Genomic DNA, 26,205 nt, shown 5'->3' on the forward strand with positions numbered 1-26,205 from the left:
GTCTCTGTTTCAATTGCAATCAACGCTTCACCACTGGGCATAAATGTCAAAGACCACAGTTACTACTCTTGGAGGGGCATACGGATAATGTAATATGCGAAGACATTATTGATCAACAAACATTGGAGGAAGACCAAGGTGGAGATGTAGGGGAAGTACAAGAACCTAAACAAGAACCCGAGATCACGTTGCATGCATTAACGGGGTGGTCGAGTCCCAAAACCATGTGTATAACAACAAGAATGGGTCCTCACGAAGTAGTGGTTTTGGTGGACAACAGTTCGACGCACAACTTCATCAGCGAGCGTTTGGCGAACATGCTCAAGTTGCCAGCCATACCCATGAAAGCATTTTCTGTCCGAGTGGCCAATAGAGATAAACTAAAATGCCAAGGGCGTTATGATAAGGTACGAGTAGAGCTGCAGGGTACTGAGTTTTACCTCACCCTTTTTTCTCTGCCAATAACATGTTTGGATCTTGTACTGGGTGTGTAATGGCTTGAAATGCTTGGATCTGTGGTCTGTGACTGGAGGAAATTGACCATGGACTTTACTTGGAAAAATCAAGACCGAAGATTGCAAGGTGTAGACGTGCAAGCAATTCAGGAGACAACACCGAACGAAATATCGAAAGAGCTCCGCCAAGGCCATGCCTTATTTGCGATTTACATTCAACCAACCTTGGGAACAACCTCACATGAGGCACCATTTGATGTTAAACAACAAGAGATGCAGAGGATCCTTAAAGATTATGCGGACGTATTCCATGAACCCTCAAGTCTGCCACCAGTGCGCGAGGTGGAGCATTGCATTACACTCAAAGAGGGGACCGAGCCAATCAATGTATGGCCGTATCGATATGCACATTTTCAGAAGGAAGAAATCAAAAAACAAGTTCAGGAGATGCTGAATTCCGGCCTCATTCGTCCAAGCACCAGTCCGTTCTCGTCGCCAGTATTATTGGTCAAGAAAAAGGATGGAAGTTGGCGATTTTGCACAGACTACCGCGCACTCAATACCGCCACCATCAAGGATCGATTTCCTATTCCGACGGTAGACGACATGTTAGATGAATTACATGGCGCTTCATACTTTACCAAGCTCGATCTAAGGGCCGAATATCACCAAGTAAGAGTAAATCCTTCCGACATTCTCAAAACTACTTTTCGTACTCACAACGGTCATTACGAATATTTAGTGATGCCGTTTGGTCTATGTAATGCACCCTCTACATTACAAGCCATTATGAACTCTATATTTCGACCTTATCTTCGAAAATTTATTTTGGTCTTTTTCGATGATATTCTCGTATATAGTTCTACTTGGGAAAAGCATGTGGTGCATGTTAAACAAACCTTGGAGATTTTGAGGCAACAACAATTTTTTGCTTAGGCCAGCAAGTGTGTATTCGGCCAACAGGCGCTAGAATATTTGGGACACATTGTTATGCCCCAAGGAGTGAAGGTCGATAGTCAGAAAATTGCCGCCATGGTGGCATGGCCTCAACGAACTAATATTTCTGAATACGTTGTTTTTTAGGCTTGACAGGATATTACAGGAAATTTGTTCGGAACTATGGCATCATCGCTCGACCTCTCACCAATCTCCTCAAGAAAGGGCAGTTCGGATGGAACGAGGAAGCCGAAGGAGCCTTCATAACTCTTAAACGAGTAATGACTACGACCCCTGTTTTGGCCATGCCCAATTTTAATGAGCCCTTCACCATAGAAATGGACACCGCAGGAGAAGGAATCGGCGCAGTCTTAACTTAACAAGGAAAACCCATTGCCTTCATGAGCCGTGCACTGGGAGTTGCAAAAAAATCATGGTCCACCTACGCCAAAGAAAAACTTGCTATTGTGGAGGCTATACGCGCATGGCAACCATATTTATTGGAGAGGAAGTTCTTCATCCAAACCGACCAACGCAGCTTAAAGTATTTTCTGGAACAATGTTTGGCAACACCCGAGCAACAAAAATGGGTAGCCAAATTGCTCGGCTACGAGTATGAGATCACTTGTCACCCAGGTCATGAAAATTCTACTACGGACGCCCTCTCACGCAAGCCCAACAGTCTAGTCCTCAATCACCTCCATTTACCCACCATAGCCATATGGGATGACGTTCAGAAGGCATACGAAGGAGACCCATACATTCAGTCGATCGCGCAAATGACCAAGAGTCAGACCGAAGGGCCCTATACACAACGACAAGGGTTAATTTTCTTCAAAGGCAGGGTACTCATTCCTTCCCAAGGAAAGTTACGAAAACAGTTGCTACATGAGGCTCACGACACAAAGATCGGAGGGCATTCAGGAGTGTTACGGATATTCAAAAACTGGCTCAACAATTTTACTGGCCGAAGATGTATCGCGAAGTTCACGAATACGTTAAGCACTGTGCAGTATGCCAGAGGATGAAATCTGAGACACTCTCACCTGCGGCACTTCTCCAACCATTGCCCATTCCTTGCCAAGTATGGGATGATATCACTCTTGACTTCATTGAAGGACTGCCCACATCCCACGGCAAGGACACCATATTGGTGGTAGTGGACAGGTTAAGTAAAGCTGGCCATTTCGTAACTCTAACTCATCCGTTTACTGCAAAAGGTGTGGCTGAAAAATTTGTGGAAGGGGTTATCAAGTTGCATGGCTTGCCAAAATCTATCATCAGTGATCGTGACCCGGTCTTCATCAGCAGGTTTTGGCAAGAATTTTTTCAAATGTCAGGCACAAAGTTACAACTTAGCTCCGCTTATCATCCGCAAACTGACGGACAAACGGAAGTAGTTAACCGCTGTGTAGAGCAGTATCTTCGGTGTTTTGTACATCAATGGCCGCACAAGTGGAGTACCTATCTTCCTTGGGCTGAGTTATGGTATAATACAACGTATCATGCCTCAACAGGAATGACTCCGTTTCAAGCTTTATACGGCCGTCCACCTCCCTCCATTCGACTTTATCGTAATGGCCTTTCTTCCCTCAACGAAGTGGATAAGCAGCTGAAAAATAGAGATGAGTTATTACGACAGCTCAAGGTTCATCTGGAAGCCTCCATCAATCTTATGAAACATACAGCTAATCGAAAGAGGAGGGATGTAATGTTTGAAGTAAGCGAAATGGTATTTCTCAAGCTACATCCCTATCGGCAACAGTCAGTTTTTAAACGTGCCCACCAAAAGCTTGCCAATCGATATTATGGGCCGTATCGGGTGCTACAAAGAATCGGAGCAGTTGCTTACAAGCTTCAGTTGCCAGCCGAAGCCCACATTCACCCAGTTTTCACATTTCCCTCTTAAAGAAATTTCTTGGCGAAAATACACTGCCTTCTACTGAGTTGCCGCCTATAAATGATGAAGGAACGATCATACTTGAGCCTCAGCACAACCTGGATACCCGCTAGGTCAAACGTGGCAAGAAGTTTGAAGAAGAGCACTTGGTTCAATGGAAACATTTGCCAGCTGAAGAAGCCACGTGGGAGAGGCATCAGTCATTGCTAGAGCAATTTCTAGATGTGGACCTTGCGGACAAGAGTCCACCCGGTGGGGGAAGTATTGATAAACCACGACGTTCAGCCAGAGGATTCAAACCAAATCCCAAATATTAGGGAGGAGGTTAGACAGGCGACGAAAGCGTGACGTAAGGACGTAGTGCATGGGAAAGGCGTGCATACATGCATGGACTGGGTCATAGCCGTTAGAGACATTTCGGCTTGCCGTTATCCTCTGTTTTATGTTATCTTCTGCTGCATTTTCATTTCAGTTAGTACGTGGAGTCTGCTGCATTTTATTTCAGTTAGTCAATTTCCCTTATTTCAATTGTTAGGCGTCGGCTACTGGTAGTGGCTTTAGTTGTTCCTCTGTTTTCGGCAAATTCTATTTTTCAGTTCTGTTTTCAGCTTTGTGAGTGTGGACTGCTATTTAAGCAGCCGTGAGTTATCAATGAAAGGCAGCAAATTTATTCCAGTAAAAACTGTGGTACATCCTCACCCGAAGATGACATTTTCTTGAGTAATGCTATTTACGTTTACAAGGGACCTATCAGCTGGGCCTTGAAAACTTTTTTGTGTCTAGTGTATTTTACCCGTCACACTTAACTTAGTTAATTAACAAATATATCATCACAAAAAAAAAGAGCAATTGTTTGCTTACGTACGTAATATATGTAACCCTTAATTTCTTTTACATAATAATATTTAAATTAAGTACTGTTAATTTAATACATCATTTTCTCTAACATTAGAAATTTCAATATTATTGTTTTATATCCAAATATAAAAATAATATACTATTTAAATGGGTTGGTGGAAATTCCTTCCAACCTAATGTAAGGCTGCTAGAAATATAAAAAAGAAAAAGAAAATGTGAGATGCTATTTCCAAAGACAGACCATGCATTGCATGTTGAAAAATTAGTCGCAAGTTAGACAACCTGAGAGGCACGTGGGGCCACAAAACAAGTCTGAGTTTGAGAATTCCAGCTAGCTCGTGCTTCTTAAACAAGTGACTCCCTGGGAAGACTTTGACGATTAATTGGCCTAGCCAACATTCTGACAATTCTTTTAGAGCACCAGATATGACAATTCTTCAGTACATAACCAGACTTCTAGAAAAATTGTCACGTGCTTCTTATCACTATCTAATAATCAAATATTTTTTCTTAAGAAAATGTTAATTTGACACTTAATATATTTTAAACTGAGGTCTGGCTTATTTTTATAAAATTTTTCACGTCATCTCATTTTATCTGATTATTATAATTTTTTTAAATTTTTATATAAAATAAAATAAAAAATTTAATTTTTTTTAAATATTAAAATAAAAATAACATTAAAAAAATATATTTTAACAATATTTTAATTAACTATTTTCCCGTGGTCTTTGCCGCTGCTAAGTAAAGCTCTCATGACTCCAGGAAAGCATGCTATCAACTCCCACTACGTACTACTTATAATATATTCTTTGCTGCCAATCCTGATCAATAGTCGGCTCCCTTGACAAACTCTTATAATATATACTAGATTCTTCGAAATTCGTGCATGAGTCATGTTCCTATATATGCATGATATCGTCACAATGACATTATAGCCACCAGGATCGATATAAAAAGGTCATATGGTTGAAGGCTAAAGCATATGTTCCACAACAATCCATTTAAACAGAAAAGCAAAGCTTCAGTACTAATGGCTTACGCAATGCATCTTAGCATTCTTGATTCAATCCGAAATTGCAAACTCTCTACATTGCTCCCACCTAAAAGACCCGTCTCAGCTTTAACAACAGAAAAAGGTGGCGATGTACTTTATCCTTTCCGAAGAATGACCCCTGAAGAAAACCCAAGTATTGGCTCTACTATTGTCCGACGATCAGCAAATTACCATCCTACCATTTGGCATTATGATTACATCCAATCAATAAGAAGCGAATATGTGGTGAAGTGTGCGATTTCTATTTTTTTATTGTTTGTCTCAATAGGTTTTATAATTGTTGTTGGTTCATTTGAGAATTGGTTTATTTGTAGGGGGAGTTTATTCACCCGAAAGATTGATAAGCTTAAGGGAGAAGGTCAAGCCGAGAAAGTGATAAGAAAAGGACCCATGAAACAAAGTGTAAGCAAGAGTAGACCTCGCATGGGAAAGCCGGGCCACACATACATTCCAGCCTGGCAGTAGAAACCGAGAAAGAGCCAAATTCCCAAGACGAGTGAAGAAGAGATTCAACCCATCCCAAATACTGCACCTACCAATGGATTGGTGGTCATCGAACCAAAGATTGTTTCACCAAGAAATGGAAGCTCAAATAGACCAACATGGTAACGAGAGACATAGTCAACAACACGACAATCGTGGGTGCCCTCGGAGAAGCTAAAGTCCTGCCTGGAGAAGCAGGAGCCTTGCCATGAGAAACAAAAGTCCTGCCAGGAGGAGCAGGAGCCCTACTCGGAGAAGCAGGAGCCCTGCCTGGAGAAATCGAAGCCCTACCAAGAGAAGCAGAAGTCCTGCCAATAGAAGAATCGTAGACCGACACAGAGCAAGCCCACGTCGAAGGAGCCCGAATAGAAGAGAATCCCCAATAGGCAAAATTTGTACATAGCCGGAGCATATGTTGGGGGAAGGACTACCTCATCAGCACAAAGGGCCCATACCAGGAAAGCCATGCATGAAGAAGTGTTAACCACCTATAGGCCAGCCCCTAGTATCAAGGGCCAACCAAGAGAGTACTTTATAACTTTCAGCAAAAAGGACGAAGAAGGCTTGTTGTGCCCCCATGATGACGCCCTAGTCTAATGGTGTAAATTGCCAACTATTTGACAAGGAGAGTGTTGATTGATTACGGTAGCTCCGTCAATATCCTATTCTGGGAGGCATTTATTTGTTTATTTGGATGGGGATCATGCTAGACCAGCTGCGCCCAACGCTGACACCACTCAAAGGCTTCATCGGACACATGGTCCAGCCTATCTGAGCAATCACTCTGCCCATCTTGGCTGGAATAGCCCCCTGAACGACATCCCTCATGGTAGAATTTCTTGTGGTGAAAGCTCCCTCCTCTTATAACACTTCACTGGAGACATGGTCCAGCCTTGAACCACATGAGAGCGATAACTTCCACATACCATCTCAAGGTAAAATTTCTAATTCCATCTAGAGTGGGAGAAATGCTTGTTAAGCAAAAAATCGCAAGAGAATGCTATGCACGAGAAATGAAGCCCGAATCAATAGAGGTCTGAACTCTCGAAGAAGACCAAGAAGGAACCATCCTACCCCACCTCTGGCACTGACTCGCTGGATAGATAAGTGAGAGATGAAAAGGCCTACGGCAAGCGGAACCCAATGAACCATTATTCCTAGTGCTAGTGGACCCAAGAAGGCCGGAGCACACCGAGCCGAGCCATGCCATGAGACAACTCCTTGCTGATCATCGAGACATGGAGCCACGAAGAGATGCCCGGAATTGATGCACCAATAATAGAACATCGCCTCAGTGTGAGTCCCGAGGTGAAAAGAATCAAGCAAAAACACCACAGCTTCAGTGTAAAGAAGTTTGCGGCCATTGCCGAGGAAGTAGATCATCTTCTAGCTGCAGGGTTCATCGAGAGGTACACTTCCGCGAGTGGCTCTCCAGCGTCGCCTTGGTAAAGAAAAGAGCGGAAAGATGAGGATGTGCGTCGACTTCACTAACCTGAATAAAGCCTGCCCAAAGGACAACTTTCCCCTACCACAAATAGATTTAATAGTAGATTCAACGGCCGGGCATCCCCTGCATTGCTTCATGGACGCATACTCAGGATACAAGAAAATTAGGATCAACCCAGATGAAGAAGAAAAAATGGCTTTCCTCACCAATCAAGGACTATACTGCTTTAGGGCAATGTCATTCGGTCTCAAAAACTCAAGGGCAACATACCAGAGACTGGTCAACCGAATGTTCAAAGACCAAATTGGGCAGAATATGGAAGTCTACGTAGATGACCTCCTAGTCAAGAGTAGGAAACCCGAACAACATCTTAATGATCTTAAAGAAACCTACGCAGTATTCAGAAAATACAAAATGAAGCTCAACCAGCTGAAATGTGCCTTCGGCTTCGAGTAAGGGAAATTCTTGGGTTTTATGGTCTCCGAGTGTGGAATCGAGGCCAATCCTAAGAAGGTCAAGGCAATTGTGAAAATGGCACTACCACGGACGATCAACGAAGTCCAAAGACTGGTAGGAAGGGTGGCCGTCCTAAGATGTTTCATAGCCAAGTCAACTGATCGTTGTCTTCCTTTCTTCAAGGTCCTTAGGAAAGCACAAGAATGGGAAGAAGAGTGCGGTTGAGCCTTCAACGAATTACAAGAATACTTAGCCCATCTGCCGCTCCTCAATCAGACCAGTCTTAGGGACGACCTATTATGTAAGCAGAGCCTTCCGAGGAGTAGAGACTAGATATCCCTGAATGGAAATGTTAGTATTCGCATTGGTCATCGCCGCCAGATGACTAAGGCCATATTTCCTTGCCCACCCAATAAAAGTACTCATAAATGTTTCACTAAGGAAAGTATTGTAGAAACCCGATATATCCTACCGAATGATTGACTAAACTGAGCGAGCTCGAAATCGAATACCTCCCCCGTACTACAATTAAAGGGTAGGTATTGGCAGATTTTGTGGTTGAATTCTCAGACTTTCTAAAAGGGATAACCATTGCACCCCAAGGCAAACCTTGGTAGGTCTACATCGACGGCTCGTCTTGCTGGGCGGAGGGAGGGGTAGGGGTGCATATAGTCACAAAATTTCGGACAAGAACTCGACTATGCAATCAAACTCGATTTCAAGGCCACCAACAACGAGGCCAAGTATGACACACTACTGGCTAGTTTGACAATGGCCAAGTCATTAGGTGCTACAGAGGTCAAAGTAAAAGCTAACTCCCAGGTGGTGGTCGGCCAAGTAATGGGATAGTTCACTGCTAAAGGACAAAATCTAAAGAAGTACCTCCAACGAGTAGGAGTGGAACGTGACCTATTCCAGTATTCCCACATACAACAAATCCCGAGAGGAGAAAACCATAAAGTAGATCACTTGGCAAAAGCCGCCTCAAGCCAAGAAGAAACCTTCCAGATCACACAAAAATTAGAACGATTGATGTGCTAGCCATCAGAATTGGAGTATCCACAGTCCAGATATTACAACCCCTAGAATGGGCAATCAACATAATAAAATTCCTTGACTGGCGCTGGTTCCGGACTACAAGAAAGAAGCACAAAAGATCAGGAACAGAGGTTTCGCCAAGCCCCTCCTAAGATGCATCTCATTTGAGCAAGCCCAATACGTGCTGGCTGAAATACATGAAGAAGTCTGCGGAAACCACTCCAGTAGAAGAGCACTAGCAGTAGAACCACACGGGAGGATACTATTAGCCTAACTCCCTTAGAAAAGTGGAGGATTTTGTAAAAAAATGTCCTAAGTACCAAGAGCACACGCCTATTCCCCATTATCCTCCCGAAGAGCTCACCTCCATCATCTCCCCTTGGCCCTTCACACAATGGGGGCTCGACCTCATTGGTCTGCTTCCTGGGGGCAAAGGAGGAGTAAAATTCATTGTAATGGCAGTCGATTACTTTACAAAATGAGTGGAAGCAGAAGTCCTAGGAGCAATCACGACCCTAGTAATTATAAACTTCCTCTGGAAATCTATAATTTGCGGCTTCAGAATTCCCCAAAGCTTCAAATTAGACAATATAAGGCAATTTGATTGTTCCATTACCGAGAGTCGTGTTTAGAACTCAGAATCAAACTAAATACTCGTCTCCAGGACACCCACAAGAGAACGGACAGGTATAAGCCACTAACAAGACGCTACTCAACATTCTGAAGAAAAAGGTAGGAAATCAAAATGGGAGAGATGGGCCAAAGAACTTCCTAGAAAATTATGGGCTAACCAAACGTCGGTAAGGACCCCTATAGGAGAAACGCCCTACGCCCTCGTTTATGGGACTGAAGCCATGATCGTAGCAGAGGTTGCCATACCCACATACAGTGTACAACACTTCAACCAAGAGGGCAACAATGAGGATTGAAAGAAAACTTGGATTTCTTAGAAGAAAGATGAAAGGGAGCAGCAAGCCGAATAGCAACCAACAAACGAAAGGTTGAACGATACTTCAACAAACGAGTTCAGCCTCAAACCTTCAAAGTAGGAGATATGGTCCTAAAGCAGATGGGAGTCACCACCCAGGAGGAAGGAAAACTGGGTCCCCGATGGGAAGGGCCTTACTTAGTGACGGCAGCTGGATCAAGAAGGCTGTGAATTACCCCACCCTTGGCATGCTGAGCACATAAGAAAATGTTTTGTGTAAAGGCCATAATGCCGCCCCACAGTGTAAGAAAGCAACTTGTTAATGAAATTTCTTGGAACTAATTTCAATGTTTCTTTCTCCTGTCTCCTGTCTCCTGTCTAAAAGCTTCAATTAGACAAGCCAGTCCCTAGGCTGGACTTCCCGACCTTTACGGGGTACAAGCCCAATCTCTTGATTGGCCATGAGATATTGGCTAAGGACCTCTAAGGTCTTCCCTAACAATGGCTAGTCAGAACATAGGTCCCTTGACTTGTCAACCTTTGTGTGAGGTTGCTGCCAACGATACATTGGCTAAGGACCAGATCCCTAAGCTCTACCCGAACAACAGCCAGTCCCAAGGCTGGACTTGTCGACATTCGCGGGGTACAAGCCTAATCTCTTGATTGGCCATGAGGTATTGGCCAAGGACCAGAGCTCTAAGCTTTGCTTGAGCAATAGCTAGTCGGAACACAAATTCCTTGACTTGCCAACCTTCGTGCAAGGTTGTTACTTGCAATGCATTGGCTAAGGACCAGAGCCTTGAGCTCTGCCTGAACAATAGCCAGTCGTAGCACAAGCCATTCCCTAGACTGGACTTGCCAACCTTCGCAGGGTACAAACCCAGTCTCTTGATTGGCCACGAGGTATTGGCTAAGGACCAGAGCCCTGAGCTCTGCCCGATCAACAGCCAGTCGAAACATAAGCCAATCCCTAGGCTGGACTTGGCACCCATCGCGGGGTACAAGCCCAATCTCTTGACAGGACATAAAGTATTGGCTAAGGACCAGAGAAGCAAAGGAAATGAAAGGAAACAGAAGGAAAAGTGGCAAAATAAAAGAAAAATGCAGCAAGGAAAATGTAAAAACCATACAGCCGCATACACAAAATCATTTTATTATTTATGTAGGATTACAAGGAGCAAATTACATCATAAAGTCGCAAAGTTACAAGGAACAAAAAGAAAACTTGATGAGAAAGAGGAGCAGGAATAAGTTAAATCGCAAGACTGCACGGGCTGCAGGGAGGAAACGTGTTCTAGTGTCCACCCCTATCCACGTTTCTTGGTGAAAGGAATGAGTTCAGGGACTGAAGCTCTTGAACTAGTTCTTGAAGCAACGATGAAAACAGCTCTGAGAATAAGAACATCTCGGAGTTGATTTCTACGTTGAGAATTGCTTGTTGGGCGAAAAGCCCTTCTCCACTACTACCAAGCATGCAGCGAGTTCGGTGCAAGTAGCAAGGTGGAAGAGGTCATGGAAGTCATCACTCATCTTCTTTGTAGCAGATGCATAAGGCTATCTAGTGCCTGCTAAGCCCTAAGTTCCTCCTCAAGAACCTCCCGATCCTTGGCAACCATTTCTGCAAACTAATTGGCGGTCTAAGATTAGAAAAAATAAATTATATAAGAAAAAGGCTGAGTGACAGACAAAAGCAACAGAAGGAGAAAAACCAATGCCAGCAAATTGAGGCCTGAACGTCTGAGCCTATGCCATAGTTGACTCTGCCTGGGCCTTCTCAAAACCTGGCCTTGTCTCTTTTGCCTTAGCTCCCCCAGGATCGGAAGAGGATCCTGCACCAACCAACGCCAAACCAATTTGGGGAAGTATGGATGGCAAGACAAACTCCTCCCCACTTGGAGCAGGAGTATCACCCTTGGGGACCTCAGCACGGCCGGAACCATTCCCGGTCAGAGGAGATACTGGTGAGGGGCTATCCTTTACTAAGATAACGTCAATCCTGATCAGAGAAGGTCTCTCGACTTGAGGAACCTTGGATTCCTAAGATAGACGAACAATAACAAAACATGAGACAGTGGTAGAATAAAAAAGAGTCTGGGCGAAGAATAAAAGAGCAAATACCTCAGAGCTTGTTAAGGGAAGGACCATCTCTAAAACAACTAGAGGGATTGGCTAGGAGACTGTAGAAGGAGTCACCTCCATGACGACCGGGGGCCCTGCTCAAAAACCTTGGGAGGGCAGCTCCACGACCTCTTGGGAAGTTGGCTCGGTCGGCTCCATGACCTCTTGGGAAGTTGGCTCCACAACCTGTTGGGAGGTCAGCTCTGCAACTTTTGGAGGGGTTGGCTCCATAATTTTTTAGGGGGTAGACTGGTGTACTAGACTGGCACTTGGTTTCCTTCCTCTTCCTTTACTAGGACTACGGACATATCGTGGGGGGATACCGCCAAGTAAACATACAGGATGTCCCCTTGATTAGGTTGCCTCAATAGAGGTGGATTGGTCAGGTACTACTTTAGTTCTTGAAAGGCTTTGCTGCATTCTTCATTCCAAGGGTGTACTTTCCTTAGAACTCGGAAGAAAGGGAGGCATTTGTCTGTGGACCTCGACACAAACCTATTCAAGGTAGCCACTTTTCCCGCTAGTCTTTTGGCATCATTGATAGTTGGGGGCGGCGCATTTAGTTAGATTTAGCTTCATCTTGTATCCACGTAATACTGCGAAGAATTCCCTAAGGTCCGTTAGGTGATGGGCAACTTCATTGCTCTTCACTGATAGGTCATCTACGTATACGTCCATGGTATTCCCGATTTGGTGCTTGAACATCCGATTGACCAACCTCTGGTATGTCACCCCGACGTTCTTCAACCCGAAGGGCATCACCCAGTAATAGGAAAGTCCTCTATCAGTTATGAACGTTATCTTCTCCACATCCACTTTATTCATCCTGATCTGATTATACCCTGAGTAGGTGTCAACTTAAAATCTATGCCCCGTGGTGGCATCTACAATGACATCAATTCGAAGGAGTAAAAAGATGTCATTGGGACAAGCTTTGTTAAGGTCAGTCAAGTCTACACACATCCTCCATTTACCATTGGCCTTTTTAACTAGCACTACATTGGAGAGCCATTCAGGGTAGTGCACCTCCCTGATGAAGCCCATTGCTAAGAGCCTATTAATCTCCTCCGTTATGGCTGTGCATTTCTCTATGCGGAACGACCTCTTTTTCTACCATTCTTTCTTGGCCTCTGGGCTGACGCATAGGCTGTGCTCAAAGGCCATATTGTCAATCCCTATCATGCTTCTATTGGGAACTTCATTTTAAGGTGTTAAGTGGAGGTCACCACCTTCAGGTTGTTGAGGGTTAGGCACCCTAGTATGGCATTATAGGAGGACAGAGCTTGGACCTCCAGGAAGTCCATCATGCTAGTGACCATGTGGGCGCCTTGCGCCACCGTAATCGAACGTGTTCACTGGAATGGGTTTTAACCCCAACAGACTGTGACCATCACCTTCTCCACTCAAAAGGTTTTCGAGAGAAGTCGTTGAACCCGTCCTCGCCTGGTCGTGCAGTTGGCTATTAGTAGCGTAACTACCAAGGCGTCATCATGGGGGTACATATAACCCCTTGCAATCCTCATCCCCGAATGAGATGGTCGGGGTTACCCCCATTTTGGGGTATTTGCATGGCCTGTCTACCATGTATACTTCTCGATACCTTACCCTGCTAGATGCCATGGCACTACCCCCAGCGAAGCCACCTGCTATCATGTGGATCTCTCTAAGGGGAGCCTGCTCTTGGTCTCTCCTAGGACAAGGAGAGTTATTCCTCCCTTGTCTCTCCTACTTCTGGTGCTTAGGGCTTCTACTTCACCTTTGCTTTTGTTGGTGATTCTCCTCCCTCTGTGGCTTGATGTAATCAGCCAGCATCCTTTCTATCTTCCCACTTCCTAACAGTGGGAGTTGGTTTGGTGATATGTGAAATGGTGCTCGCCTTTGCCTGGCGAGTGTTCTTCCTTCCTTACTGATCTACTGCTCTCCTGAACATTACAATTGTTGTGGATCAGGTGGTGCCTCAGGTCCTGGTGATAGGTGTATCAGTCGCATTTATCATCTTGGTGGCCTCGGTGGTAAGGCAACTGGCTGGTCCGTTCTTTTTCCGTGATGGGAGTTCGGGTAAGTTTTTGGGCCACCAGGAGGGCTAGTCTGCTCTCCTAGATGAGGAGGTTAAGCCACATGCTCACCTATCATCCTTAATGGGGAGGCAAGATGTTCGGGCAGTTTGGGACTAGACCCGCTCTCGCTCGTTGACATCACAAAGAAGGGTAAGTTTGGGTCAGGTCGGCACTGAACGTACACTTCGTCCTGGCGGAGGTTGAGGAAAGCCTTCGGGTTGTCTGGGGGGGTGGACCCTCACTCTATCTTCTGATAGGTAGAGTAGCCTTAGGCATTACACTCATCGCTTTGGTCCCACAGGAAGTACATTGTTCGGCCAGTCTGTCACTCGACTTACTCCCTCTATTGACTCTCACGAGGAAGGTAAGTCTTTGTCTTTGGGTAGAAAAAGGCTTGCCTACACTTCGCAGGAGGGATTGGGCAACCTTTAGGTATACCTTTCCCTCTAGTACCTTATGAGGGAGGTAATTTGGATAGCAATGTGGCTAGTCTTCTCATTTGCAGTGATGGGGTCGGGGTAAAGGGATGATGACCGAGTGACCTTGCCAACTTGTTTGGCCTTTAACCATTGGGTAGTGTTTAAGTGATGAAATGATGGAGATGATGATGAACTTGGGTAGGCTAAGTGTTTAGGGAAGGCAAGTCAATGTGGGCGGCTAGAGACTTGTTCTTGAGTGAGGGGCGAAGATGATGGGGCTAGGGTTTTGTGGATGAGATGAAGCTAGGATTACGGGTTGGAGGCAACTAGGGTTGTCGTGGACTATGGGAATAAACTAGGGTTGACGTGGTCTTTGAAGATTGGCTTAGGATTATTGGTGTTTGATGCAATGTGGATGGCTTGAGGGTTGCCCTTAATGTTGGGGCCTTTTGGATGATGATTAGGGTTGGGATGGTGAAGTGTAGCTAGGGTTTTGTGCGGTGGCTAAGGTTGATTTCGAGATTGGGAAGAGATGGACTAGGGTTGGAGTCTTGGATGAGATGCTAGGGTTTGGAAAGTGTTTGAATGAGTCTAGGGTTGCTCTTTGACTTTAGGGATTAGGAGATGGAAGATAGAATTTGAATATGGCAAGATAGGATTGGGATATTTGGTTGACTTGAATGATTGTAGGGAATGAAAGATTTGAGTGATTGGATATGGTAGATGAGATGGAGTTTGAATGAGTCAAGGGTTGCTCTTTGACTTTAGGGATTGGCTAGGATAAGATAAAGAAGATAGGATTTAGTTTTGAATGTGACAAGAGGATGAAGTCTTTGGTTGACTAGGTCTATGGAAGGAGTTAAGAGATCTAAGGAATTAGTGGAGTGATTAGAGGGACTGAGTGATTCTAGGGAAGTTCCTAGAGTTGAGGGATGTGATTGGAATGAGTCAACTTTCCTTGAATTAAGGAAGTTGCTAAATGAGACTCTTGAAGGATGGTTAGGGTTTGTGTGAGTGGATGGAGGCAAGACTCCTAAAAGGAATGAATTACCTTCTAGAGATTTGAGGTGGATGGCTAGGGTTTTATGGATGGAAGACTTTGGTGTGGCCGAATATGTAAGTGGAGTATATGGACTAGGGTTTTATGGATGTGGAAAGATTTATAGGCAAGCCACTTGTGGTAAGTATGACTCATGGCTAGGGCAAGTTGGATGATGGGAAGTGGCAATTTCGGCTAGGTCAATGAATATGATGGATGAAGGGTAATTATGGGATGTGGCCAATTATGAATGGTAAGGCAACACTAGGGTTGGTCGAGTAGTGTATGTGGGAAATATGGTTAGGGTTTTATGGAGGGGTGGCAAGGTAATTTATGGTAAGTGGACTAGGGCAAACACTATAGTGGGCAAGACTTAGTGTTTGGGTGAATCAAATGAATGCAAGGAAATATATGGATGAACAATATGGATAAATATGTATGAACATTCAAGAACACAATGATGAATGTAACACCCCGTATTTTAGTGTATTTTTACTGAAGGATTATTTTTATTTATTCAAAAATTTATTCTCTTATTTTAAAATTGGTGGATTTTTAGTGGGTTTATTTTTATGATTTTTAAAATTTGCGAAAATTAAATTTGATATGTTTTCTTAATATTTATTATTGTGATGCATTTAAATTGTTCTTTATTTTAAATTAATTGATTGTTGGATTTAATTATTGTATTCTCATGGTATCATTATATTTAAATTATTTTAATTGAGATACTGTTTTGAAATCATTTTCGTTGGATCATTTTTGTGATCCAAGATATAAGGATTGGACCTCATTTCTTTCCCTTCATTTTTTTTCTTCCTTTTTTTCTTTCCTCTTTCTTTCTTTTCTTCCTCTGTTTTTCCCTTCCCGTGCGACCTGCTCTCCCTCTCTCCCCTGCGTCCACGTCGTTCGTCCACCAGTCGTCGCCGTGCGCGACCGTCCCGCGACACCGCCAGTCCCACCTCCTTCCCCACACTCCGGCAACCTCCCCCACCCCAAATTCCCTTTCCCACGCTCTCTCTCTCTCTCCTCGTTGGCTGTGTGAAACACATTCGGGTTGTAGATTTTCTGTGCCGCCGTGCACCACCGTGCACCTCATCGTCCCTTCCTCCTCCTCCTCCACCTACCGGCGGCCATCCCCCTCCATTCCCAGCTCCTCCCTCGCCGCCATTACCTCCCTCGCACGATGCAAAGCCGCGAAGCCGCCGCACCACCTCCGGCTACCATCTCTTCACCACTTCATCCTCGACCTCCTAGCAACCCAAAGCATCCATCCTTAGCTCCGATCCGTCACCGGTGAAGCCTATCTATCTCCATTTCTGATTTAGACATCTTTGGCCTAAAACCACCCATTGCGCCGCCACCCACGACAAACCACCACCACCACTAGCTTCACCGACATCTCTAAGCCCTACCCTATCAATTTCAGGTCTTGGTTTGTCCTCGTTGAAAAGTGAGTTTTTGAGACCCACGACCACAGTGTATTTTACACTGTTACGTTGTTGTGTCGCCACCTTTTACACCTCCGTGATCCTTCGAAAATTATTATATAGCACTGTAAGTATTTTCCAAATAACTTTCGTGATTTAAATGTATATTTGCACTAACTCATTTTATCTGTGAACTGGTTGGTTATGTCGGACTGAGTCCGAGGAGTTCGGAGGTCGGATGGATTATGGACGGAGTTATTGTGTGATTGGTTTGCATTGTTGGTTGTTGTTGTGGTGTTGTTTCATATATATGGCATATTTGCACGCATGTTCATGTTTGTAAATGAAAACTAAGTTTTCACATAATTGCATACATGTTCACGTGTTTATTTGGATTTTCATGTGAAATGATTCTAAGTGTGTTTGAAATGACTGGATTGACTGGTTTGAGAAAAAAGAAAAGAAACTGTAGGGTTGGTGGTAAGCAGGGATGGTGATAAAGTCCCGCCTGTGATTCCCGCCTACGGTGCACGCGGTAGGGATGGTGGTTGTGTCCCGCCTACGGTGCACGCTGTAGGGATGGTGGTATAGTCCCGCCTGTGATTCCCGCCTACAGTGCTCTGATAAGTATTCATTGTGTGTGATAAGTATTCATTGTGTGGAAAGGAACTGTAGGAATGGTGGTAAGCAGGGATGGTGGTAGAGTCCCACCTGTGATTTCTGCCTACGGTGCACGCAGTAGGGATGGTGGTAAGCAGGGATGGTGGTTGTATCCCGCCTATGGTGCATGCGGTAGGGATGGTGGTAAGCAGGGATGGTGGTATAGTCCCTCCTGCGATTCCCGCCTACAGTGTCCGATAAATGGTTGGATTTTGTGTATATCATTTTCTAAGAAAATGTCGGATTATATTTTTGGGCCAAATTAGAATTTTGGCGTGTGTTGGAAAATAATCATTTTCGGAGAAAATGAGGTTTTGGAATATGTTTGTTGGTTGCATTAATGCATTTTTATCCCGAGAGTTGTTTGGTTTATACTTACCTGTAGTACCATTTTATGATATCGCAGATTTTGATGCAGATGAGGATGACGAGCCTTAGTTTGGCTCCGTTGGTGGAGTGATCTGGGATTGCTCCTGTTTATCAAGATTTGTTTTTTTTTTTATCAGTTATTTATGTATTGCCCTTTGTAATATATTTGGGATGACTGTATAACATTTTAAAGATGCTTTATTTTGAATATTTGTATTAAAATTCTGGTACTTAATTGACTTATTTATATTATCCGTTGCGATTCTTTTTGTGCACTTTTGCATGTTGCACACACTTGGCACTATCGTTGGGATGCGTGACCCGTGTTGTCATCATCCCGACGTCACGATTCTCGTATTTTTTTTGTACGTGGGAGTCGGGGCGTCACAATGAACAACTTCACCACCAAGTCAAGAATGTACAAAGATGAATGGACTCAACAAAAAGAATATGAAGACTCTTTTTGGTTTATATGAATATTTAGATATGCAAGAAAGTCTAGATGAACAAGATGAAAAATAAGAACAATGAAGATAATGGATGAACAAGATAGCACTTCAACTATTGATTCACGGATTGCACAATAGTTGAAATAAATATCATAGATTGATAAACTTGAAAATAACAAAGATAACACAACTTGGATTCACGAATTGCACCAAGTTGCAAGAACAGGATAAGTTGAATCAAACCTATTCACGAATTACAAGGTGATGATTCTCTACTAGAGATTCAAGAATTGCACCCAAGTAGCCCAAGTGCCTAGCACCGAAAGGGTGATCACAAGAACAAGTCTACCCACTTAGAAAATTTGCCAAAGGTTCAAAAGATGTAAACTGAATGACTAAGAGTCCTATTTATAGAGCTTACAAAGTGGAAACCCTAATTGGTCCCTTGATAAATAAAATAAATAAACAAATAAAGAAAAATAAGTGATAGTGGCATGGGGCCCATGAGGGCCCACGGCATTGGCCCTTGGTGGCCTAAGATGGCCCATGGCATTGGCCCATGGTGGCCTCATCTTGGTTGTCCATGCATGCTTAGGACCATGTCCTTGGGCGGTTTTTGATTGGGTCTTAACATGTAAACTTTGGTCAGTATAAGTTTTCGAGCGCCGGGAGGGCTGGACCCACACTCTATCGCAGGAGGGGTAGAGCAGCCTTAGCATTACACTCATTCCTTTGGTCCCTGAGGGAGGGATATTGTTCGGACAGTCTGTCACTGGACCCGCTCCCACCTGTTGACTCCCATGAGGAAGGTAAGTCTTCGTCTTTGGGTAGCTGAAGGTTGACCTGCACTCCTCCGTGAGAGGGCTAGAGCAACCTCTGGCATGACTTGTCCCTTTGGCGGAGATCGCGTTGATGGAGATATCGTGTCGAGAAGTACAACTGGTGTTTCGCACCACAAGAAATAATTATGTTTGTAAAACGAAATTCACATAAGTTTTGAGGAGACAAATCGAAGTGTTTACCTGCTTTGAGTGATTTTTGCCTGCTGAAAATGCTCACGATTGGTTGTTTCTCTCTTGCTCCATTCTTTTATTTTTGGTTTTTGTTTTTTTTTTTTGGCAACACGTACAGATGAGTCCAGAGCAGTGGAGGTGAGTCCGAGCAAAGGAAGTGAGTCCATGGGTGAAGAGCAAGCGGTTGATGAGCATCTTGACCGAGGAGCATGCATGGCCAAGAAGAGTTTTCGTCTGAGGAGTATGTGGATGAGGAGCAGACTGTAAAGGAGTTAGCTACCCACCAGTGACTGAGGAGCTCGCTATTCATGGTTGCCCACCAACTACTGAGAAGCTTGTTGGCTGGTTGACAGCGTGGCGGCCTAGGGTGCTCACTAGTGGTCGACGAGAACATGGTCATGGAGTGGCTGGCCCTGGTGGATGACGAGCCAATAGCCGAGGGGTGTATGTGCTGTCTGACGAGTACATAGACAGCTTGGGTGAGGAACAGATACCACAGGTGAGGAGTTCGTCTATCCAGTTAGTCCAAGAGGCCAACGGGCGAGGAAGCTAGGGCGAGGAGCCCGTGACCGCGGAGACTCCCCACTGAGAAGTTCGAGGGCCGTTAGTTTGGTCGTGGAGGTGTGGCCAATGGGAAGGCTCCTCACTGGGATCTTCTACCGTCGGGGAGTAAACCGCCAGTGACAGAGATAGTAGGGATCACGATGACAGTGATTGTGCTGGCTGCCAACCCATAGTGGGGATGGGGGCTTACGGAAGCATCGTGAACTTGTTGGGCACCCCCTACTTGCACCAGGTGTACTACCGCAAGCTGTGGTGGTGGTCGGCGATCGTCTTTGACATAGCAGAAGGTGTCGGGGGTCCGCGTAGTGTCTGACAGCTGGTCAGCTAGGCTCGCAGCGGGGAATCGCGAGCCTCTCTTTGAGTGCACGTCAAGCTGCACCGGGTGCGTGGTCGTTTGCCACCATACGCCAGCCGCTGGTGTAGGGTGCCCCACCGGCGGGGACAGAGGGTGCCAACAAACCTAATGGTGGTGGTAGGCAAGTCCTGCGATCTCATTATGGGTCATTGTGAAGCTTATCGGGAGCTAGGTGACATGTGTCCGATAGGTGTGTTGTGAACAATCCCTGGCGGCGGGGGCCATCTAGTCGGCAACAGAGACTGTCGAAGCTCACGTAGTGGCCACTGGTAGGTTCATCCTATCGCACTACTAGGCGCACCTGCACTGTGGATGCCATGCACAGTTGGGACATGATGCCCATGCAGGCACTGTGCATGTGTATGCGCCTAGTGTATGTTTGTGAACAATATTTATATTACTCACTTAAATAGACTATGTACTTAAAAGCAAAGGAAGTAGTAGGCATTATTTAAGCTCAAGTGGCGGGGGAGTTTGGGACCCCAGCCCTACAAGATAGATGTATAAAAAGTATTTAAGTGGTGTACTTTTAATCCCCTGGGCGAAGAAAGGTTCACTTGCCCTTTCTCTGCAGTATTGGTTTTCATAAAAATAAAAGTGGAAAGGCTGAAGATACTTATTTGGAAGAGTTTCATTTCCTCCTTTGGAGATTAACTAGCGCAAAAATGACACAGCCCAGAAGGAGATAAAGATTCATTCCCGAACGTGCTCAAATGGGCTAAGCCTCGATTGGCGAGGTGTGGAGCCTCCGATGGTGATCCGGGGTTGCTGTACGGTGTCCGTGCGTACGTTTATGGCAGTGAAAAATATTTAAATGCAGAGAAAATAAGAAGAGATGGATACACTGATGTAGTGGGTCGTCACTAGGTCTACGTCCACGGGGGTTTTGGGGAGAGGAGATTCCAGTATAATATGCTTGTTTACGATTTCTCATTGTCTCTCATCCTCACTGTACAATAGATATTTGATTCCTCTCCTCCTCTAGAGTCTCTCTATTGTGAGGTTGAAGAAGAAGAAGTCCTCCCAAGAAACCTGGCCTAAATTCCCTCCAACCGTCCCAAAGTCCTTGAAATCATTGGCACTTATCCCTTTTATCTCTTGCCCCCTTTTGCTTTACGTCAGTTCCCCTTACTTTATGTCAAATCACCAATTTCTCTCCTGACACATTACCCATTGCCTTCCCATTTCCCTTCTCTATCCCATTTCCCTCTCTCGATGGACTGGGCCTTAAGAACCATTATGGGTCTAGTGTATTTTACCCCCTCATACATAACTTAGTTAATTAACAAATGTATAATCATAAAAAAGAGAGCAATTGTTTGCTTACATACATGATATATGTAACCCTTTATTTCCTTTACAAGAAATTTTATAGAAAAAAAACAGAAGGCAAAGAACCGAACCAAAAAGAACACTGTCAAAAACCTGCTCCCTATGTAAAATCCTAAACACTCCAAGAGGCCAACAAAGGGTCCAAAAATGCAAAGATATCCAACATCAATGTGGGAAATAATTACAATAACTTGCACTACAACTCAAAAATGAGAGAAAGGAAAAAAAATATTAGAACCATGGAACAGTTTATCGATATATTTTGGTGCTTCCAAACTACTGAAACAAACTATATATAAATATATCATAGTCAAGACGGCAACTTCCAAGAAAATAGAGTTCTCAAACAACAGGGTTCTCAGTACTAAGGACTAGATAAATATTTGTAACGAGGAAAGCTTAAAAATTGCACATTAAAAAAATGTCTTTGAGTGCGCATACATACCCCTATGTTTTGGATAAATTGAAAAGAAAAAAAAAAATGGTTTGGAGCCTTGAACGAAGAACTGCCAATAAGACAACTTCATTTAACGAAGTTGCTGGTTTGATTTGGGGCCACTCTGAGATTTGAACCAAAGATTTCTTAATAAAGGAAAGGGACTCATGAATACCCAAACGATCCCAGGCAAAGTCGATCTTAAAAAAAAATACCCAGAGGATCAATCTATTTTTGAGACTCAAATCAGGCAAGAAAAGTCATAGACACAGAGAAAGAAAGTCGAACCTGGACGATGGAGAAGTACCACCGAGTGAGAGGGTGCAGATCTGGACGCCAGGTGGAGAAGCAAAAGAGAGGAGCAGAACTTAAAGGTCGACGGAGAAGGGCGATGGTGACGGCAAACGGAGAACAGAGATGGTGGCTAGGGTTTGTGGAGAAGAAAGGTGTTTTTGGTGATTGGTTTCGAGTCTTTCTACCAATAATGGGATGTTTATACCCGTTGAAGACCCACTGAAACCGACTTTATTCAGGTGGGCCTTGTCAGATATCAAGAACAGATCGAGTCCAGGATCTTTTATGTACAAGCCTAAGTGATGGCTCCTTGATGAGCTGGGCCTTGAGAACTATTTTGGGCCTGGTATATTTTATCCCTCACACATAACTTAGTTAATTAACAAATATACAATCATAAAAAAAAAGAGCAATTGTTTGCTTACGTACGTAAGATATGTAACCCTTAATTTCCTTTACAAAATAATATTTAAATTAAATACTATTAATTTAATACATCATTTTTCTAACATTAGAAATTTCAATATTGTTGTTTTATATCCAAATATCAAAATAATATACTATTTAAATAGGTTGGTGGAAATTCCTTCCAACCTAATGTGAGGCGGCTAGAAATAAAAAATAATAATTAAGTGGTAAGTTTGAGGGGCTCCACTAGCATTTTCCTTTAGTTTATTGTGTAAATCAATCAGTATAATTGATTTATTGTATCTTTATTATTTCTCTAGTTTCATTTCCCTAGCTATGACTAGCAAAGGACGTATATTATCTTTATTTTGTTTTCTTTTTGACTAATGCTACTCATCATTTATTTTACCATCATTCTCTGATCATCCCATGATGTGATATTAAATGATTGAAGATGATTTATTATGTTTCACATGTAGGCCTATCTTCTAGTGTCACGTTAAGGAATGTTGAGAGGATGATGATAAATAAATTTTTCTTTTATTTATTTGATCTCGACCTAACATGATATGATCTTTATATATATTATTCACAACGCGCCAATCCAGTCTTATGTTGTCAGCTACACGTGGGAAACGGGCAAATTTAGACACCAACACACACATATATATAGTAGCAGCCCCTACCAACCCTCATTAGCCTCCCTTGACAAATATGTTATAATACTATACCAAATATTAAAACAAACTCTTATATTAATATATATACATATACATACACTAGATTCTTTGAAATTCGTGCATGTGTGTGCCCTTGATTTCTATTTTTTTATTATTTGTCTCAATAGTTTTTATAATTATTGTTGGTTTATTTGTAGAGGGAGTTATTCACTCGAAAGATTGATAAGCTGAAGGGAGAAGTAACAATGATGTTTCACAAAGTGGTGGATCCTATAAAGCAACTTGAGCTGATTGACACTTTGCAAAGACTTGGAGTATCTTACCACTTTGAAGACGAAATAAGAAGCATATTGGAAAATAAACACATCACTCATCATAATGGTGATGTTTGCGAGAAGTAGAGTTTATATGCCACAGCTGTTGAATTTAGGCTTCTAAGACAACAAGGATATGATGTACCTCAAGGTAAACAACATACTAGTAATGTTTTGACAAAAATAAATATCATACTCATAAACCCTCGTTTATTTTTAACAATCGGTGAGCATTGTTGAGTGCAGACACTTTCAAAAGTTTCTTCAATGAAAAGGGGGATTTCAAAGAATGTATATGTGTTGATATTGAAGGAATGCTTGTTTTGTATGAAGCCTCATTCCACTTGAGAGAAGGCGAAAGCATCTCCAAGGAAGTGAGAGATTTTGCGACCAAACATCTTAAAGATTATGTGGATCAAAACAAAGATCATTATCTTTGTACAATGGCTAATCATGCCCTAGAGCTTCCATTGCATTGGAGAGTGACAAGGTCTGAATCAAAGTGGTTCAATGATGCATATAGAAGAAGAGAAGATATGAACCCTATCTTGCTTGAGCTTGCAGAATTGGATTTTAATATGGTACAAGCAGTCCACCAAAAAGATCTAAAAGAAGTGTCGAGGTAAAAACACATGTTTATGCTCATTTTATAACTTGGATCTTAGCCTAAAAAGCTACAAGGAGATTTAGTGCATGTTTGGATACTTGGAGAATTTCAGAAATTGTGAATAGTAGAGTGAAATGATTTGAGTAAATATGTTTTATAAGAGTTTTGGGAAAAAAAAAAGAGAAAGTTGAATAAAAATATTATAAAGTTAAAAAATTGTTTGAATATAATTTTTATCTTAAAGTTTGTAAAAATTATATTTATTTTTGTATTTGACTATTGATTAGGTAATGATTTGATTAAAAGATTGGAAATTTGAAATTGAAGAGTATTTTCTGCTTGAGTGATGTTTGTAAAAAACATCCCCATACTTGATATATATTAGATTAGAGCGGAAAGAAACTGAAATATATGCTCTATTTCTAAAACTGATATTATTTTCTCATCTCATACAAAAGGTGGAGGAGCACTGCCCTTGGAGATTTGAGCTTTGCAAGGGATAGAGTGGTGGAGAATTTCCTTTGGGCAATGAGAGCATTATTTCAACCTCAATTTGGACATGAGAGGAGAATGTTAGTGAAGCTCAGTGCATTGTTGACAATAGTAGATGATGTCTATGGCACCTTAGAAGAACTTGAGCTCTTCACAGTTGCTATTGAAAGGTTTGTATTAATGGCAGCACACCTCAGATACTTCAAAAATGGCTGCTTATCGTTGATGCAAATACTTACATATAATTTGTTCATGTGTTCTAGATGGGATGTCAATTAAATGGAACGACTTCCTTATTATATGCAAATTTGTTTCCTTTCTGTCTATACCACGGTTAACCAAATGACTTTTGACACTCTCAAGGAAAAGGGATGCAACATCGTTTGGTACATGAGAAAGGCAAAAAGGCTCGGACTTTCTTATTCATCACTAATTACCCTAGAACTTATCTATTATAACTCTTCTAATTCATTGATCCACCACAAATCTTTTAGTGGGCAGATATATGTAAATCTTATTTGTTGGAGGCAAAATGGTTTTACAATGGATATACACCACGCCTTCAAGAATACCTTGAATATGGATGGATGACAATAACAATAGCAAATATATTGGTGCATTGTTATTTTTTTGTCACAAATCCCATAACAAAGGAAGCCTTGGATTCATTGGAAGAATATCCCGATATAATTCGTTTGTCATCATTCATTCTGTGACTTGCAGATGATCTCGGAATATCAACGGTTTGCGAAACATACTATATATCCTAATTCTTTTATCAATAATTTATTGGGCTACTTCACATGAACATAGGATAACAAGTTTTTATGTCTTTTGTAACCTAGGACAAGTTAAAGAAGGGGGATAATCCTAAATCAGTCCAATGCTACATGAACGACATTGGCACGTGAGGAAGATGCTCGTCAATACATGACGTCCTTGATTAGTGCAACATGGAAGACAATTAATGCAAATCGCATTGCAAGTTCTCCATTCTCTGAAACATTTAATGAGATCGCAATGAGCATTGCAAGGGTGCCCCAGTTCCTGTACCAGCATGGAGATGGGCATGACATTGCAAACGGTGAGACTAAGGATCGGGTGTTGGCAGTTTTTATTCACCCCATTCCCATAGCTAAGAAATGATGAATGATTGGCTAAATCACATATAGGTTTCTACTTTTTTCCATGTTTCTTTCTTATATTTGAAGACTGGATCATGTGTCTAACGTAAGAATTGGTGTATCAGCATAATGAATAGAATGGGTATAATTATTAAGTTCAACCAAAATTGATAATACCATCGCCACCCTTACACACAATAATAGCAATTGTAAGTACTAATGACATAAATGCAAACTGTAGCAGGAAATTCACAATATCATAGCATACATCCTTAGACAACACAGAATAATTAAATGAGTGTACAAGGTTACCATATATATATATATATATATATATATATATATATATATCCAAGTATCATTAGTATATAGCATGTTAGAATCTCAATTATCAAGTGTCAAGATTAGAGATCTCATCCAACACTTTCACAACCACCCTCAAACCTAACCTAATAAGAAATAAGGTATGACCAAACCCCAAGTTCCC

At 42.7% G+C, this 26,205-nt stretch overlaps 1 pseudogene; it reads left to right on the forward strand.

The window, feature by feature from the left end:
- Nucleotides 1-5,182: 5,182 nt before the first annotated feature.
- Nucleotides 5,183-25,740, forward strand: LOC121242314 (annotated as a pseudogene).
- Nucleotides 25,741-26,205: the final 465 nt, after the last annotated feature.

The sequence above is a fragment of the Juglans microcarpa x Juglans regia genome, chromosome 8D (assembly GCF_004785595.1).
Source record: "Juglans microcarpa x Juglans regia isolate MS1-56 chromosome 8D, Jm3101_v1.0, whole genome shotgun sequence".
Classification (NCBI taxonomy): Eukaryota; Viridiplantae; Streptophyta; class Magnoliopsida; order Fagales; family Juglandaceae; genus Juglans; species Juglans microcarpa x Juglans regia.